A 20,232-nucleotide genomic window follows, 5' to 3' on the forward strand; every position below is an offset into this window, starting at 1 on the left:
GCTGCAGGTGTCAAGGTGGCGGTAAGAGACCCAGAAAGAAAATTGGGCGTTGTGTAGAGGCCTGGGCGGTTATTTGTAATTTTATTTAGCTAGGAGGCCTCTTAGACAACGACTACATGAGCTATCGACTCTCAACAACAACTTGTGGACATCAACTAATATGTATTAAAAGATTGCTCAAAGTCGGTTCTATATTTCTCTCCGCGTAGTTCATATATCTGTCATATTTTATTGAATATAAAAAAAATGAAAATCATGTCAATCGGTTGCTCCGTTTCATAACGGGGCATTTCTACAGGATAGAATTTATAGAATACTAACTGTCAAACGTATTGCTATTGCCATTGCCAAATCTGTATGTGGGCATTTGCTATCATAATATAATCATAAAGATCCTTATTTTACAAAAGCATTTCTAGGAAAAATAAGAATTCATATTTTTTGACTACTATATAATAACTCCTATATAAACAATGCAATATTTATTTTATATTCATTTGTGGTTTTGCGCGCAATAGATGAGCATTACTTACGCCTCCTTTACACTACTCGCGAAGTTAAACGTATTTCTCAAAGCAAAACAATGTCGGAAGTAAAAAAGAACAGACGGCAATACTGTGCGGAATACATTAAATTCGGATTCATTGAAAATCCCACAAACCCTTTATGTCTTCTATGTCTAAAAACATTTTCGAATGAAGCAATGAAGCCTTCAAGACTGCAAGATCATTTGAATAAAATGCATCCAGATAAGAGAGACAAGAATGTAGCATATTTTCAAGACCTAGAGAAGAGGCATTATACTCAGCCAAGTGTAGCAAAACTATTTTCGGCGGCTGCTAAGCAAGATGACGACGGACTTCGACCTTCGTACAATATCTCTTTATTAATTGCTCAAAAAGGCAAATCACATAACATCGGAGAAGAGTTAATATTACCAGCAATAAATAAAGTAATAACTACCGTGCTTCATAACCCGGCCGCAGATATTATCCGAAAAATTCCTTTGAGTAATAATTCTGTGCAAAGTTGAATTGATGAAATGGCTGAAAACATTGAAGAATCATTGTGCGATCACCTGAGGACAAGCCAATTCTCAATTCAGCTCGATGAGTCCACTTTACCATCTAATGAAGCATTGTTGTTGTCTTACGTGAGGTTTATTAAAGATGAGAAAATATGTGAAGAACTATTATTTGCTAGAAATTTAGAGACCGATACAAAAGGCGAAACCATATTCAATATACGAGTATTGGAAAAGTTTTGCGATGAGAAAGAGATTCCTTTGAAAAATATTATTTCAATTGCTACGGATGGCGCTCCGGCTATGATAGGGTACCATAAAGGCTTAATAGCGCACTTAAAAAATAAAATTCCAGTCCTTGGTGTACATTGCGTTATTCATAGACAACATTTAGTTGCTAGAAACTTATGTGAAAAACTATTTCAATCACTGCAATATGTCATCAAAGCAGTCAATAAAATCCGCAACAGCTCTTTGAATGATAGATTATTTCATCAGCTTTGTATTACTAATGACGAGGATTTCAATCGTTTGTTTTTTCATACTGAAGTTCGTTGGCTATGAAGAGGCAATTGTCTGACGCGATTCTACAACCTGTTTGACTCTGTTATAGAGTTCTTGGAAACTAAAGATACAGAATTTCAAGACAAGCTCATAACATCAAAAAATGATATAGCTTACATAACAGACCTGTATAAATTGTTCAACGACATGAATCTCTAACTGCAAGGCGATAAACTAAATTTAATTAAAACAAAAAACGTCGTTGCTGCTTTCGCAGCCAAACTACTTCTACACAAAAAGAATCTAGGCAGACGTGAGTTTCACAATTTTCCGAATTTGTTAGTATCATGCAGTAACGACGAATTGTTTGCCTACTGCCAACATTTGGAAAACCTCCACATTGACTTTACCGAACGATACCAGGACATTTTGAACTTGGAAATACCAGACTGGGTTTTGGATCCGTTTTCAAATGTCAACACAGCAATGTCACCTCAGCTGGAAGAAGAACTTATAGAATTGACAACAAACGAGGAAATAAAAATCAAGTTCAAAAATGGTTACCAAGAATTTTGGCTACAAAAACCGATCTCGCAATTGTACCCTGGATTGTGGTCAATCGTTCAACGATTCTTGATAGCATTCCCATCGTCATATTTGTGTGACAACACTGCTTACTAAAAATGGAAATCGTTTGCTTGTTACCGAACGTGGCGACTTGCGACTGTTCTTGAGTAAATTGGAACCTGATATTAACAAACTTATTAAACAGCATCAGATTCATCCTTCACATAAGTTTTTATATATGGATCGATTATTTTAGCTTCATTTTTAATAAAAGTTCTCTGTTTTAATACTATAAAGTTGTGTTTCAATAATCATTCTTATTGGCAGGTGGAGCCCGTAAGAGTTAACTTGAGACCTAAGCGCCGTTGTATGTTACCTACTGCGCTCAGGTTTCAAGTTGCTGGTTATAGTAAAAGTTTCGTTTAGAATTCTCCCTTAATATACATATGAGTATATAGGTCACAATAATAAATTTGAAGTTATATTGGTTTTTAAATAGGTGAAAAGAGGGGGGCGCTAAAAAAATATTTATTCTCAAAGTGGGCGGTAGACAAAATAAGTTTAGGAACCACTGGCTTAATGCTTTTACTATATTTTTGTATTAATGTGAGGCTGAATGAGTTCGGTGTCGATTTCTCGAAAATAAAACTATTGACACTCGTGTGGCTCGTTTCGCTGAAGACTTACCTTCTCTTCACTAAGGGTTGGTACAATAGTTAAATTCAATGTAAAAGGCGTTCATCATTCCTTTTGAATGGGCAATTTACCGATTATTGTTCAAGTAATCGAAAGCACCATCTAAATTGAGATGAGCACTTCACTAACGAAATAGTTATTGAATCAAAATAGTATAAATCAAAATATCTTTCTAAAACCAATTACCAACATTAATAAAAATTCCATAATTCACTCGGTACATAGAAGAACGTCAAGAACTTTTATTGCCGAATTTTGTTTCTTAGAAATAATATTTGTGTGGAAAATCAGCTAATCACTTTACTTTTTTCTCTTATAAAAAATTATTAAAAATTTTTTTTGTTATAAACATACACTACTAACAAAGAAATTCTGAAATTTTTAGAAAAAAATATTTTAAACTTGGCCATTGCGACGCCGTTTCCGGTGACTCATGAAAAATTAGGCGATTTTCGTGAATTTTTTTTTTTAAAGAAAGTACTCGATCGAATGTTTCGCAATTCTTTGAACATAATAAGGTATATTTTCAACTAGATTTTAAGAGTTTTTTTTACAAAGTGTTGAAAAATAGCGGAGTTATCTTCGGAGGTGCCAAAAAAAGTGTCCTGACATGATTCAGGCCGAATGAGAAGCTAAGACAAAAAAAATTCAAAAAGGTTATTGAAGTTGAAGGTATTTCCTGTACAATGATTCACGATCTTTGAAAAATATCAAAAACTAGAGGACGCGCTCAATCCTCACTGTGGCTAATACATAGATAATACTACTACCATCTATATGATTTTTATTAGTTGGATTATAACTATTAGTTAATGAGATGTAATATTTTGTGAAGATGTGTTGGTGTACAAAAAATGGATCATAAAGCATTTCGTGTGTTAATAAAGCATTTGGCTTTTTGGGGAAAATGCTATTGAATTTGGGCTCAGGGAAATTCACCATTGAAAAAATATTTGCTAACCTGGAAACAGGCGAAACGAGCAAAGTAGGTGCCTCGCAAGTTCATAATCCAACAAAAACAACGAATAACTGATTCTGAGAAGTGTTTCAGTGCTCTCTAATCGGAATAAAGCCGAAATGTTTCGTCAGTGATAGACACATAGCTCCATCATTTCCCACTGGAGTCCAATCGACAGTCATTGTAGTGGACTGCACATGATGAACCTGATGAACCGGTTCTCAGGTGTGGAAAAACGAAAAAGGCGGCGTGGAAGGTTATGACATCAGTCTTTTGGGATGCACGTGGTATAATACATACTCAACGACTGACTACTGAGTCAGTTATAATCTATTTCACTGCGTATTTGGTTGCAGTTCTTTTTTTTATTCCAAATACTTAGCAATTGTATTATTTTTGAGAAGACTCTGTTTAAATATATTCATATATTCAAATGATTCGAACAAACATGAATTTTGAACAAATGCTTATGATTTAAAATATAACATTTGAGTTTATGAGTTGTTTTAAATTTTGACATAAAGAGATTAAAGGTATCCTATGTCCTTACCCTGGTTCTAAGCTAGCTCTCCACCAGTTTTCAGCCAAATCGGTTGAGCCGTTCTTGAGTTATAAATGGTGTAACTAACATCAACTTTCTTATATATACATATATATCGCCACCTGAAATGCAAAATAACGTATCATCAACAAACTTGAAATTGAGGGTCTTGTTGATTACGCTTCACTACTTCAAATCACATACAGAATATTACATATGTTCAACATTTTCAGGTTCTGCGCTCAGGTATAAACCAGTTTTAACCAATATTAAAATTTTTTTTCACTCATGATCCATTTTATTTCAGGTTTCATTCATGCCACTGTAAATTTCCAAAAATGTTGTTACGTTATTTTGCATTTCAGGTGACGATATGAAGATGTGAGATTTTTTTATTGTTTTTATTTTTTTTTTTTGAAGAAATGAAATATTCAAATATTCCTACAAACATGAATTTTGAACAAATTCTTCTGATTTGAAATATAATTTTTGTATTTATGAGTTGTACTCAATTTTGACATAAAGATAAGCTACCTCCCCATCAATTTTCAGCCAAATCGGTTCAGCCGTTCTTGAGTTATAAATGGTGTAACTAACATCAACTTTCTTTTATATATATAGATTAACAAAATGGCGTAGTTCTGAAAAAAATGTTTAATTTTTAAGTAAAAAATGGTCGTTTTTTAATGATTATCATATCTTGCCAACCGACTTCAGAAACACAGTTTCGAGAAAAATGCCTTTAAAGATGGCGTAGTTAACCCAGCTAGCCTCGAGCGCACAAGTTCTCAAGGCTGTACAGGGTTTGTCCGGAAAGTAATACGACTGATTTTCTTCCGCCGACTGCACTTCGGAGGTTGCGCGCACCGACTGGATTCGGAACGAGGGCATTCCTAGCGAACGAACGAGCGGCCGAGTTGTCTCCGAGCACCAGGAGAGTCAGGACAACATTTTCACGCCACGTGTTTCTGTGAGTGGTGTAAGCCGAAAATGCAGCGTTCGTTAGAGCAGATATACGCGATTAAATTCTGTGTGAAACTCTGGAAGTCTGCGACAGAGACGTTTGAGGTGATCAAGCAGGCTTACCCAGATGTTGCTTTAGCAAGAAATGATGCGTTTTGAACTCAGTGGAAGTGTGCGAAGAAAATTTCAACATGTGTGAAAGTGACCCCCAATTTTTGAATAACGTAATCATGAGTGGTGATGAGTCATGGATCTTTGAGTATGATCACAAGACAGAGGCAAGAAAGGCAAACATTTTCAGACGACAGAGGGGATCCAAGCAGGACGCACCTTGGCTCTCAAGGTTATTCCGGCTGGCAGCGCTGTATCGACGCAGAAGGAGCCTATTTTCAAAGTTTTTAAAGAATTGTACCGATTGGTTCAATACATTTTTTTAAATCGACTCAATCCTATTACTTTTCGGACAAACCCTGTATATCCGAAACCCTTACTCGGATCAACTTGAAAATTTAGGACAATATTCTAGAAGTGTTGTTAACTTTAATAAGACTATAGAATTAATTTTTTTGTAACCCGTAAACCAATGTAACCCCTTAACGGCTAACCGGTTAAGCGGTTAATCAGTTTGTTCGCCGTCACTTGTTTCGACCTAATTCCAATTCCGGCCATTTCGGTTATCTAGACACAAAATATAGGAGTAAAGAATTATATTATAAACAGGATATGTACATAAAGATTCCCTACCGTACCTCTAGTAGTTTTGTTAAGCCTTCTCAGCATTTATTTCAGATACAGCCTTATGTATGTATTTAGTGACTTCCTTTTGCTATTACTTTCTGCAGCAGGTTAGTGAATTTTTTTTGCAAAAATTTAATAGCTGCCAAGGGCTTCTGTTCAACGCAGCTGTCGGTAGGAATAATGGCAAACTTTTAGGTACCGTTAAAATATTCATGAGCTTCAGTTAGTGCCAAAGAAAGCCCAACCTACAAACTGACTTACAAAACAAACAAAAAACTTAAACTAAACTGAATTGGCTCCATTTTCGTGGGTTGAAGCCGAATAAAAGCTAGTACCATTAATGATTTTCGCCTTGTTATTTTAATTGAATGAATGATTTTTAGCAACTGGCTGTTGTGATTTTACGCTTCAGAAAATTATTGGCTCTAGAAAATTGTTTTGCCTAAATTTATGTGGTTATATTCTGTATTGAGAAAATCGAACTTTATTTTTCACGTTTTCAGAAGATAGTATATACCTGATGTTATTTAATTATTCAAATTCTCCTGATTAAGTTATTTCATCCCATCCCATCCCATAAGAGATTTCTGTTTTGATCAATACTTCCATATCTGAGCTTACATTGGTTAAAGGTTAGTTGAATGGCTCTGCTGAGCTAGTTTGTGCCTCTAAACGTTAAAAACATCACTCCAATTATCTCCGTAACCAGTCTACGTAACCGATTCGGACCCACACTTACATCTGGCCAATCACCGTTAACTCTGAAAAGCCTTCCAAATTATTCTAAGTGGTTTCTACCGTTATAAAACTACAAAAATTTTAGTAAACTAGTTCACCAATTTCCACACAGTCTTTTGATTTCATCAGACTCTGATGCAAGTGCAAACCTTTGCGGAGATTTTTCAGGTGGATGTGGATAAGCGGATCAACAGTATTTCTAATTAGATTATTACAATATTCCTCGTACGCTAAATAAACTTATCCTAAACGGATATAAAGATGTACCTAATTTATTTATTAACTTTGAAATATAGAAACTGACGTATTCGTTTATACATCTAAGTTATTTGCATATTGAAACATCTGTCTCTAAAACACAAAATGTGAATTCACCATTCAACTTTCAAGATGCATTATTTGCCGAAGAATATTAAAGAGAACTAAACATAGGAAAAGAAGGATTCGAGTACCATTTTTATACACATATCGGAAAATATTAACTATAAGATAAAGCCTTAAATTACTTAAGTAGTTACTATGACCTCAAAAAATATGTAAAAAAGGTATGACAAAATAAAAATATAGAAATGATAATTTAACCGGGAAGGAAGTTTTGCAGCTTGCGAGAATCAAAGCCCGGAAATTCCTCAGGAGTTAGCAAAACTGTATTTTAAATTGTTGTGAAAGAGTTAAACATCTATTATTCGATGAAATCGCGAATAAATAACGATCAAATTTCAATTGAAGGTCATAGATACTTGTGACATTATACTGTTATTACTAAATTTTTTGCCAAGACCCCTATAACTAATAAGACCGATTTAGCCCATTTAAGCAATGCGATATAATAATTTCAAATTAAGGCTACATTCTAAATTTGGTTGAAATCGGTCGATAAGATCTCGAGACATTTTCACATAAGTGTGGGCGGTGCCACATTATTTGTTCAATTTTGACCCCGGATCCTTTAAAGCCGATCATACCATATCGGGGGTAAAATTGAATGAATGACGCATTTAAGTAGTTATGGATTTATTGCAAGTTTTTATTTTGTATAATACGATTTCACCTATGTATTTTCAAAGTATTATAAAATTTTTTTTTGAAAAATTTTGTCCTGTTATAAACTGTAACAACATATTGGAAGGGTATAAAAATACAGCTCTTCTTTATGCTAATACCGTTATAACTTCTCTTTTTTTATTAATACATTTTAATTTACAATCTGTCGTAAGACAATAATTGAATGTAATTGATTTATGCGATTCATATTGATGCATTAATAGCAAGTTGGCCTTAATATAAGGTTTTTTAGTAACTAGTATTAAGCTAAATTACGTAATGTGTATCAATATTATTACAATGTATATTATACTTAGATAGTTCTTAAGATCTAAATGGCTGGTCTAGTATGTTTATAGCGCATGTGTTCCAATTTAATCTTGTCATGTATCTTGAGTCTAAGGGTTTTTGACTGGAACCTTTGAATTATGTCTATGTTGGATCTTCTTGCTGTGCCCCAGATTTGAATGCCATAAGACCATTTCAACATAGTTTTATAAAGAAGAATTTTGTTTTGTAAACTAAATTTAGACTTAGGTCCAAGCAACCAATACATTTTTCTACTTTTAATTTTGAGCTGCGTTCTCTTGGCTCTTATATGTTCACACCAAGTAAGCTGTTTATCTAAGTGTAATGCGAGATATTTTACACAATTGTACTTTGGAATTAAAACATTATTAAGAGTCACATCGGGGCACTCTTCCTTTCTCAATGTGAAAGTTATATCAGTTGATTTTCCAGCATTTATAGAGATGTTCCAGTTGCGAAGCCAAGATTGTATTTCATTTAGCTGTGCTTGGGCAGTTTCAGCAGCTTCGATAGACGAGTAGGCAGATGGGAGTACAGCAGTGTCGTCTGCATAGGTGGCAACTGTTAAATTACTATTTTCCAATATTGGCATGTCTGCGGTAAAAATTGTACATATGTATATAGTATTGGTCCCAAAACACTTCCTTGTGGGAGAACTGCCTTTATTTTGTATATGTCTGAGATTTCATCTTTAATATTAACATAGAAATGTCTTCGACTCAGATATGATCTGAGGAAGAGATACAGTGGAGAAGATAGTATCTTTTTGATTTTATACATTAAGCCCGAGTGCCAGACTCTGTCAAATGCCTGCTGAACATCTAGGATAATTGCAAAACATTCTTTCGAGTATTTTCGAGAATATTGTCAGTAGGCTTATTGGTCTATATGAAAATAATTCATTTTCCGCCTTGTTTGGCTTTGGTATCATTATAATTTCTGAACATTTTCACTGCGGAGACTTTGGACTTCCATTTGGAGACTTTGAATTTTTTTATCGCGATATTTTAGATTGGACCTCTGAGAGTCTTACGTATGTAAGAGGCTCATCCATTGGACATAGGCAATCAACCCACCTGGAACCTGTCTTATGGTTGGCCGTTTTAAGTATTTGATGGATTTTCAGATGTTATACTCGTTTGGATAAATTTTTTTTTGAGATATTCTCCAATCAATTCTACTTTGAGTTCAGGTCACCTAGTTTTAAGCTCCTTAGTTGCTTCATTTTTTGTCATTCGAATTTCTGGTGTTGTGTCACATCCTTCGAAATCGCCTCTTGTTCTTAACCAATTTAGATATTTCATCAGAATATGGTTGTCCGCTGCTATGTATTCGAGAAGTTTTATTTCAATAGTTGGTTGAGGCTAAGAAGCTTCATGTATTTTGTTAGTGCAAAGTGCTCTACTGCATCATCTAAATCCCTTGCTGAGTTTATTTCTATGTTGAGATTTATATTGGATTCAAGCCGAAATTGGAAAAGTTTAATATCGAATCTCTTATTTAATATAATATACTTGTATGCTGCTTCTGAGCAGTAAGTAAAGCAGACAATTTAAAATGAATAATGGAATGGTCGTAATTTTTTATTATTTTGAGTAGGTTAGCGTCAATTCCAAAATAAACAGCAAAATCGATCAAATCAGGGATCTTGCTGGAATCTGTGGGCCAGTAAGTGGGACAACCATTTGAAAGAACATTTAAATTTTTTCCATAATGCTTTTATAGTTCGCGTCGTTTGGGATTAGTAAGACGAGATCCCCACCATGGATGTTTGGCATTGAAATCACCACCAGCTAGAAATCTACTGCCCATTTTGTTGAAAAATGTAGTATATGACTGTTTACTTATGTTGAAACGCGGAGGTTGATACAGTGCGGTTATGACAATCCCTCCATTAACGCTTGTGATTTCAACGGACGCAGCTTGAATTGAAGGCAACGATATTCTAATATCTTTTGTTTTAAAATTGACTTAACTATACTCGTAATTACAGATACGCCATGTGCTTTACCATCAGGATGGTTGCAAGTAATAAGATCGTAACCTCCTATTTTAAAAAAAGACTTGTTAGTGAAATGAGTTTCTGAGATCAGGAGAATATCCATGTTGTTAGTTACAATAAAATGTTCGACTTCTAATCTATGGTTACTAAGTCCATTTGCATTCCATATTACCATCTTAAGGCTTAATTTTATTGTTGGCCGATGGCTCTAAGTCAGCAAAAAATAGTGACATTGGCATCTTTGTAACTTTACTTTTTGCATTAACAATGTTATTCACAGTATGACCTTTTTGAGATAAGTCAAATAGTGAATATTTTTTATAACAATTTTATAGGGCTTCTCCTCTTTTAACTGATACGTATAAAAAATTATATTATTTATTTAAATACTTCACAAGTTTTCTATAAGAGTCACTGTTTGCAGGCACAACTCTGGCCTGTCCGTCTCGGCCGGACTTGTGCGAAAGTTTTCTCTACCAATTAAATTTGAGAAATTGATTATAATTTTATTAATATTGTTTATGAAAATCGGTGGCGGTTTGAAACCATTTGTAGACAACTGCGTTTTGCGCATTATTCTTATGAATGGCATTGTTATCATCACTTTGTGAGTTTGTGTCTAAGATTGCAAACCGGTTTGATATGTTTGGAGTATTGTTCGGCCTTAGTTGTTTTTTCATTACATTTGGAGATTCAATAGTTTTACGTTTCGTTGCTTTGGGCTGGTCCGTGCTTTGCCAGCCCCCGCTGTTATCACACATACCGACGTTTACAACGTCCTCACTAACCATGAAGTCGGGTTTTTTTTTGCGTTTTCGCTTTTTAAGACGCACGATAATTTTTTTTATAAAAATTCATGGATACTCTCCTCCTTAATTCTTTGCATTATATGTTCATCGTTACGTATAAAACTAAGCAGCAGAGCTCTTCATATTTATATATACATACATATGTCCAAACACAAATATGTTAAAGTTAAATCAATAGTCAGTCTTACCCCTTAAACCAAAAGCCGCATGCTCACACCAGCTTAGAGGGTCATGATGAATTTTAAAAATCACAAACACATGCCATACATATGTATGTATTAGGGTGGCCCATATTATATAGGCGAAAAACTAAATCGGGTTTACAGATCGGGGCACACCCCAAATTTTTTGCTATCGCCAAAACAAATATTCTGGGAAAGTTTCAATTTAATATTCCAACGGTAAAAGGGTGCTCAATGACATATAACATTAAGGAAAAAATGAAACAAGTAAGGAAGGGCTAAGTTCGGGTGTCACCGAACATTTTATACGCTCGCATGATAAAGTGATAATTGAGATTTCATTATCCGTTATTTACATATTTTTTTATTTTGCTGTAAAATTAATTAGATTAGTAGTTCCTGAGATATGGTCCATAAATAGGCGACGCCACGCCCATGTTCAATTAAAAAAAAAGCCTGGGTGCAGTTTCCTTCTGCCATTTCTTCCGTAAAATTTAATGTTTCTGACGTTTTTTGTTAGTCTGTTAACGCATTTTTAATGATTTTCAACATAACCTTTGTATGGGAGGTAGGCGTGGTTATTACCCGATTTCTTACATTTTTTAACTGCATATGGAAATACCTGAAGGAAACGACTCTATAGAGTTTGGTTGACATAGCTATAGTAGTTTCCGAGATATGTACAAAAGACTTAGTAGGGGGCGGGGCCACGCCCACTTTTCCAAAAAACTTACGTTTAAATATACCCCTCCTTAATGCGATCCTTTGTGCCAAATCTCAGTTTAATATCTTTATTTATGGCTTATTTATGACACTTTATAGGTTTTCGGTTTTCGCCATTTTGTGGCCGTGGCAGTGGGCCGATTTTGCCCATCTTCAAACTTAACCTTCTTATGGAGCCAAGAAATACGTGTACCAAGTTTCATCATGATATCTCAATTTTTACTCAAGTTACAGCTTGCACGGACGGACAGACGAACGGACAGACAGACATCCGGATTTCAACTCTACTCGTCACCCTGATCACTTTGGTATATATAACCCTATATCTGACTCTTTTAGTTTTAGGACTTACAAACAACCGTTATGTGAACAAAACTATAATACTCTCCTTAGCAACTTTGTTGCGAGAGTATTAAAATCCGCAATTTTGTTAATTTTTTTTAATAAGTACAACTACGTAGGAAGTAATAAATTCATTTATTGAAGTTATACTTCTTATACGACGCCGGAAAAGGTTGCGATAGATTCTGGTTGCGCAACCTTCCATATAAAAGTAACGCAAAGTTGCGCAACCTCGCTCCATCCATATGAATGTAACGCAACCTTGTCTGCGAAGATGTGCGAGCAGCAAGCGAAGCGGTGACAATCGGCGATCGTTTGTTCGTTTCTTTCGGCACAGCTCGGCCGACACAACAACACAACACAATGTTGCCATGCTTATGCTATTGTTGTTTTTGTAGAACAATGTTTCAATTTTTGGTTGGTGACATATTCACATGTGTGCGCATATGTATGTTTGTATGCTTGTGCATTATTGAAGTTATACTTCTTTTTCTTTCGTTTGTCTTTCATTTCTGCGAATTCTCAACTATTTTACGTATGTTTTGGTTGAAATACTCTGCGTTGGCCTTTCAGAATCACACAGGATCATTTCTGTGGTTTTTGAAATTAACCCACGAGGACGAGGTATGTATATCGTTTTATCTGGGAGCGTGAGATTTAAGAAAATCGCTCGCTTACAAGGGATAAAACGACTTCTGAGTGGCGATTTTAATGAATAAATTCACAGAATCATTTCTGTGGTTTTGGAAATCAATACTAATAAATATTTTTTTCTTACTAATAGAAAATAAATTTACCACAGCAATATACATAAACATATACATAATATTGCTGTGATAAATTTAATTTCTATTGTAAGCAAAAAATTAATAATAAATTTATTAAGACTATACTTCTCAGGGCATCACAGCAATGTTATGTATATGTATATACATATTATGCATATGTATTGCTGTGATAAATTTATTGCGAAAGCAAATGTTCTACAAAGTATGTATATTTCTATACTTAAACAAAATTATTAGAACCATCGTATGTTTCTTGCATTCATAACCAAATCATACTTAAGTCAGCGCAACCTAATTGTCAATGGGGGTGTTGGTGGTAAGCGCTTGGAAGGTCAAGATGCTAACACAGGTCCCAGGTTCGAATCCCGACAGAATAAATTTTTAATTTTTTGCTTTTAACATCGTATACTATAAAAATAAATATTTTTCTTTATTTTAATTTCTATTAGTAAGAAAAATATTTATTTGTATAGTATACGATGTTAAAAGGCATACATCTTCTATCCTATCTTGTGTATCTGCACATGCTCATATGAGTGTATGTATACGCATGTGCGCGCATTGACTTGCATGTTCATACATTCATATATACTTATATGTACATATATTTGCATACATTGCCGAACAAATAAATCACAAGCATACAAACATACATATGCGTACACATATGAATATGTCACCAACAAAAAATTGATCATCACAAGTCAATCCGGCAGCCAAATTGGCGAAGAACAAAAGAGAGATGATTACGCTGCATATTCTCTTCCGCAACGAAGAGACGGAACTACTTTCTGAGTCAAAATTCATTCATTTAGACTTTGCTTTATTCTTCATTTTATGTGCATAATAAATTTATAAAATGTGAATTTAAGTTTTCTAGTTTTCTTTCATACAAAATGATATGCATTTCTGAATATCACTAAGAAGTATAACTTCATCCGCGCGTAGGGACTCCACGCACTTTTTTTTATAGAATAATGTTAATAAATAACGCAATCTTATATAATAATAAAGAGGGATAAAAAAACATGGCTTATTTTCTTTGAATTTGCCGACCCCAAGCTTTTAACAACTGCTCTCTTTGTCGTTTGTGTCGGAACCCACTTTCTATTAGCTTCTACCACTTGTAGGAGCAACTGCTTCTCTTCTTCATCATTTGTTAGAAGCTTATTGAAGTCTTCAAACAGTTTGACTCCACGCTCAGCAACTTTCAGGTTTCTTACGATTTGTTTCCCTCCAATGTAATGCTGATTGATGCTCCATTCATTTGGATCTGTGTTTAAAAACGTTGAATTTATCTTTAGCTTTTCAAACACCTGCAAAGATCTTTGATTGGCAAAATTGGCCAATTCGGCTTGGTCACTTAAAAGTGACGAATCACCTCTTACTTTTCAGTCAGTTGGTTCACATCTTATCTTTTTGACAATTTCAGCCTTTGCATTATTTGTTACTTTATCTGAGAACAAACTCAATCCAACTAATTCATCCGAGAGGTACCAAAGATTTTATAGCATTTTTAACCACTTCACTTATTTGTGGATCAATAGCTTCATAAGTGGTCATGTTTTTCCATAGAGAAAGGTCTGACCAAGGAGCATTTGCAACCATAGGAGCCTCAAACCAATATTTCACATATACAAGCATTCAAAATTTCACAAAGCGTTCTAACTGTGATTTTTCCCTTTGTGTGGTTTCAAAAACATCTTCCTCACGAAACAAAAAGATTTTGATGGCGTATAAGAGTTTTGCCATCCAGCGAGCACGGTGTAAGGCACCCGGAGCTCTCCAATGAACGTTATCTAGAGAATGACCCAGGCCTAGTAGTGATAGCTCTATCGTCTCTGGATTGGGTTTCCGTCGATAAGATATCTAATAAAGAATTTACTGCATTAACATTTAAATTGTCATTGCCAGTAGCTTTTTCCAATGGTTTAAAGTTATTTAAGTGAATTGATGGCCATGCTGCCTGAAACCTTTTAAACAAGGGAATGTCAGGAGAGCTGGATGGTCCAAAACAAAGAGTAAATACCCTACTGAGAACAATCTCTAAAATATGATGCCTGCATGTTAGCCATAATAGATCTTTGCCAGTTTTATGTTCCAGAAAAACACAAGCTCCATTTTGCAACCCTGTATTGACGGCTGTAGTGTCAAAACACATGCCGACTACATATATTCTGTTAGTACGTCATATACTGCATTAGCCGAGTTATGGCCAGTGCCACTTACAAGTTTTGGTATTCCAAGCAATTTTTCCTTACCGTCTGCAGAAACTAATACTGGCAAACGATCTACTTTTTCATTGCTCAAAATATCGGGAAGAATCTTACCATCCCAATGAACTATAACTGGATCATCAAAAGAAACAGATTGCTTTATTTCCTCAAATATAGATTTTCGCCCTTGTTTTCTTTGGCGTTGAATAGTGCTGCGTGATAATGGCAACGAGCTAGGGTCTTGGCCCAGTGCTGCTGCGATTGGGACCATCAACTTCAAGGCTTCTCTATCAGACCCTTTATTGCGGTCTAAAAAGCTTATCACATGCTTAGAAAACAAGTTTTGCTTAGCAGCCTTCACAGGTTTGTCACTGTTCGGTTCATTAGCATGATGGTCAGTGATCTGGTACCGAGAGCTCTTCTTTACAAAAGTTGAAACTGGATATTCTTCATCTTCAGAGGAACAGGAAGTGTCACTAGAGAGTCCAATTTCGAAATAAGGCTCATACATTAAAGATGTCCCTTTGGAGGTACTAGGTGTTGTTTCTAAGAGCTGGGCTTTTCGTCTTCTCTCTTCATCTTCGTTAAATCTCTTTAAAGTTCTTTCCTGCTTTTTGGCTAAGCTTTTGTCAACTTTAGTCAGGCATTTTTCGCTGGGCTCGCTGATCTGCTAGAAATTTACGGTCTTCTTCAATCTTTATCAAATTTGAAGCATCTGTATGAGCTATATCAAATAAAGAGTCAAGCTCAGATGTAAATTTATCTTCACGAGCTTTTTGATGTTTTGAATTACAAGATTTATTTTTTTTAGCAACAACCACTTTGAATGGAGTTTCTCAATCTTATCAACGCAGTGTTTAATTAATCTTGTTGCTATGAGAGCTCTTTCTCATAACTGAGTTACCTCCTCAACTGTCATATGACTTGCAATACGCACTAAATTAAATTTATGCAAGTGCCAGTGAAAACGCAAAAGCCCTTGCCGATTAGTAGGTAGTGGATTTAGTCTTAATAGAGATTCCACATCTGTAATACCCAAAAGGAAAACATGGTCACACTGCCTTGTTGCAGGAGAATTGGACGCCATGGTTTTTCATAAGTTATTGATGAAAAATTTAAAACAGGTATCACTTTGGGTACTATTATAAGAATTATTTCGTAATAATAATAAGATTTGTCAATCTAGATCTTATTGATGATATTTTTCAGCATCTGTTTTAGATATTTGAAACAGCTGCAACAAAGAAAGAAAACTAATTATTAAAATATGAATTTTTTATTTTTTTTTTGTTATCAATCGTAAAACTTTGGGTTCTTTGAGCACCCTTTTCCCATCCATCAAAAAATCTGAAAAAATTACAGGGGTATATTGAACCCCATTCTAAAAAAATGGAGGGGTGCCCAGGGTGAATTTTTGAAGTTAGTTTTTTTTGGGCCACCCTAATAAGTATGTATGTACGTGTCTGCTATACAAACACAAATCACTCTTTGGATATTATATATGCATGTATTTGGAAAAATTAAATTAATGCTTGACACTTTTAAACATCGAAACGGGGCACTAACATTTTCAAATATTCACTCGCACATATGTACACACATCCATTTAATAATTCTGCTGTTGGCTTGACAGTTACAAGTATATCTCACGGACATTTGCTGGAAAACTCACTCAATAACTTCTTTATGACTTTTGCTGGCTTCGCAACGGGAAAGAAAGTCAGCCACTTTGTGGCAGCATTTTAGGTGCGTGAACATTCCTCTTTCAACCCGAAGAGAAAATTTAAGAACGAAGAGCAAGCATACCCTCCCTACACCAAGGGCATAACGGAATTTAATTTAAATGCAGACATATGAAACGAAATGATTCGAATCGTAAGAAGTTTGAAAAGAGCCTGAGAAGCGCAAATGTTTAACATGTTGACATATACATACATACATCCAATCCAAAGTGCACTCTGTTTGTGTGTGTGAAAATTGTAGCGACAGCGATGCTGTCGGTCTTCAAATATTTGAAGCGATGAAAAATGGTTCAACTGTCAGCTGTCAACTTTGTCGCCAAAAAAATGGCATACAGTTACGTGTGAGAGAGATGTAAATAGCGGTTTTTACGTTCAACTGGGCACTCGGCTGTAACTTAAATTCCAAACACGTGATCAATAGCCAAACTACGTGCTGTGAAATGAAATGCCATACCATAAGCAAACGCTGGATAAAAACCAGGCGGGAAGTGGTTAAGTGAGATATAAGCAGAAAAAGAGAAAAAACAGCAAAAAACGGAGCCAAAACGGGCATTATTGCGATGCCGCAGAATGTGAGGAAACGTTACGATATGTTAATCCAAATGCCAAGTGAGGCGAGAAGTAAAATAAATATGAGGAAATTTGAATAGACAAATTTACCCTAAAAGAGTGAAATAGTAGTGTCTTCAAACATATAGGAATAGTGTTGAAGAAAATAAGTATTAAATAAATTTTTCAAATCCTAATGTTGTAGTTGTACAAAAAATATGTAGCTTAGTAACTAGAAACCCATTTAAAACTAAAGATTAAATAACAAAAATTAAAATTAAATGTAAAAAAACCAAATAAATAATTGATTATTTTAAGAAAAATCGATTTATCCCGATTTACACACAACTATGAGCCCTAAAGCAAAAAATCAAAAAGTTATTTGGCAAAATTTTAGCAATGAAAATATCTTGAACTTCATAATTGATGTGAAAAATTCAAATAATCTAGTTTTTAGTTTTTTCATTGTGTCTTGTATAATTTTTTTTTACCTTTACGAAATTTGGAGTATACTTAACTTCTTATGTTCTAAATGTACTGTATTTTTATACTCCTGCAACATGTTGCTACAGAGTATAATAGTTTTGTTCACCTAACGGTTCTGTTCATCACCTAAAATTAATTGAATTAGATATCGAATCATATATACATAAATGATCAAGAGATGAGAGGGGTTGAAATTTTTATGGTTGACATTAAGCCGATGAATTGTATAAAGTAACCAATCAGTTAAGAAATTTTCCAAAAATAAATACATTCAACTGTTTTGATGCTACATATTTGATCATAAAATGCATAAATACATTTTTATTGCTTAACATTTTTTGTTCTTTAAAACGTTATGAACTTATCTTCCATGCTGTAATAATTTTATTTCGCGCCAATACTCAATTTTCGCTTTCTCTTTCAATCCATATCTTTTGAAATACCTTTATATAAATGAATTGATCTGCTGTTAATCGATGTGCATATACTAATAAAGCCATATATCATAATATATTTATATGTGTGAGGCCTCACAGGAAACACCTCAGCAATACACCTGCCTTAGAAATGTAATGCATTATTAATTCCTATTTAACCGCTCCATTAAAAAAGCAGTAGTCCACGTCTTTATGTACACATTCATTAAGTCCTATATATTGTAATAATGATTACCACCTAGTTACAAACTCATTTTCTATTGATGAAATCAGCGATGTGTCTGCATTTTTCTATTTCTACGCCATGTCAAACATACCATTATATATATATATATATATCTGGTGTGCGGCTTTTGTGAGTTGTCACATTCGCTGTCAATCGATGTTGTCATTCGTATGTGCTAGTTCAAGGCGTTTATAGTTTACCAACAAGGTCGGATAACAGCCATGACAATGGTAATTCTAAAGGTGCGGCGCAATAACGTTATAAGAAATGATTTAATAAATTGCGAAGGAGAAATTAAATGTGCTGCCAGAGTATATTTATATTATCACACATACAACATTCTATCGAACTAAGGTCGTAAGAATTTCATATATTGCACCTTACGTGCCGCTTACATGTGTGCAACGGTGCGTATGAGTAACTGCGGCAAAGTGTAATAACCAAATATACTAAGAACTGCAGAAGACACACATTACACTTTTGATCTGTTGTTTTTTATTGCACTCGTTTACACTATAATTCGTGTAATTTGAGCAGAGGGTCGCACATGCAAATATGTATGTGTGCTTGAGTTAAGGCGCTAAGAGAGGTTAGGAAGTGTTAATTCACAAGTCGGATAAGCTCAACAGGTTACTCCACACACGTAGGAATTTTATGTGGTCTCTATTGAAGTGCAATTGCAAAACTAGTAATGGTTTATCGTAAACTGAGTTGAGGGTTAATGTGCTATAATGTAACACGTGACTTCGTTAAATTTAGAGATTAGAACGAAATTAAAAACATTTTTTGTTGTTGTAGCAAAATTAAAACAAATTTAAGGAATGCAGCCGAGTTAATAGTCGTCAACATTTCAAACATGAAATGGCAAACATAATTTCATTACATTATTAACGCCATGCAGTATGTATCTAAGCATATAATGCAATAACAGGGAAATAAAGAATTTTTAAATTAAGTTTCAGTTGACTTTCACACTTTGATCAAATTTCAAGCTTCCACTGCCTATAAATTTGCATTATGCACCGTTGAAATCATCTTCTTCATCATATTAATTTCACTTTTCTTAACATCACTTTCTTTATTGCTGTTTTTTCGTAATTTTTTGCTGCCATTTTTGTCACTTTGTTTCGTAAACTACAACAATACTAACTTGCATTAGGAAATGAAATTGTTGTGCCGCTCTCAGTGAATGCACTTGAAACACCCAGAATATAAATGTGTAGCTCAGTGTACATACTATAATTGAATGTACATATAATACGAAAGTATCTGCTAGAGAAACTAAAGTCGCATTTGATGGCGATGACGAAACCTTCTCAAGCTGAAATAATTTGAAATGCTCTTTTGTTATTTTTGAAATTGTGAAGGAAATACGAAACGGAAGAAAGCTGCGCCTATTTTGATCCCAATTTTTAATAGTTGTTTCACTTTATAACGGGTGATTTTTTTGAGGTTAGGATTTTCATGCATTAGTATTTGACAGATCACGTGGGATTTCAGACATGGTGTCAAAGAGAAAGATGCTCAGTATGCTTTGACATTTCATCATGAATAGACTTACTAACGATCAACGCTTGCAAATCATTGAATTTTATTACCAAAATCAGTGTTCGGTTCGAAATGTGTTTATCGACAAATTTTGTTCAGC

At 34.5% G+C, this 20,232-nt stretch overlaps 1 protein-coding gene and 1 pseudogene across 2 annotated transcripts in view; both read left to right on the forward strand.

Annotated features, from left to right (window-relative positions):
• LOC105228195 (uncharacterized protein DDB_G0271670) overlaps positions 1-20,232 on the forward strand; it is a 130,139-nt gene that overhangs the window by 78,230 nt on the left and 31,677 nt on the right. The window lies entirely within an intron of this gene.
• Positions 12,711-12,844, forward strand: LOC125779075 (small nucleolar RNA U3; annotated as a pseudogene).

Source organism: Bactrocera dorsalis, chromosome 5 (genome assembly GCF_023373825.1).
Source record: "Bactrocera dorsalis isolate Fly_Bdor chromosome 5, ASM2337382v1, whole genome shotgun sequence".
Taxonomy (NCBI): Eukaryota; Metazoa; Arthropoda; class Insecta; order Diptera; family Tephritidae; genus Bactrocera; species Bactrocera dorsalis.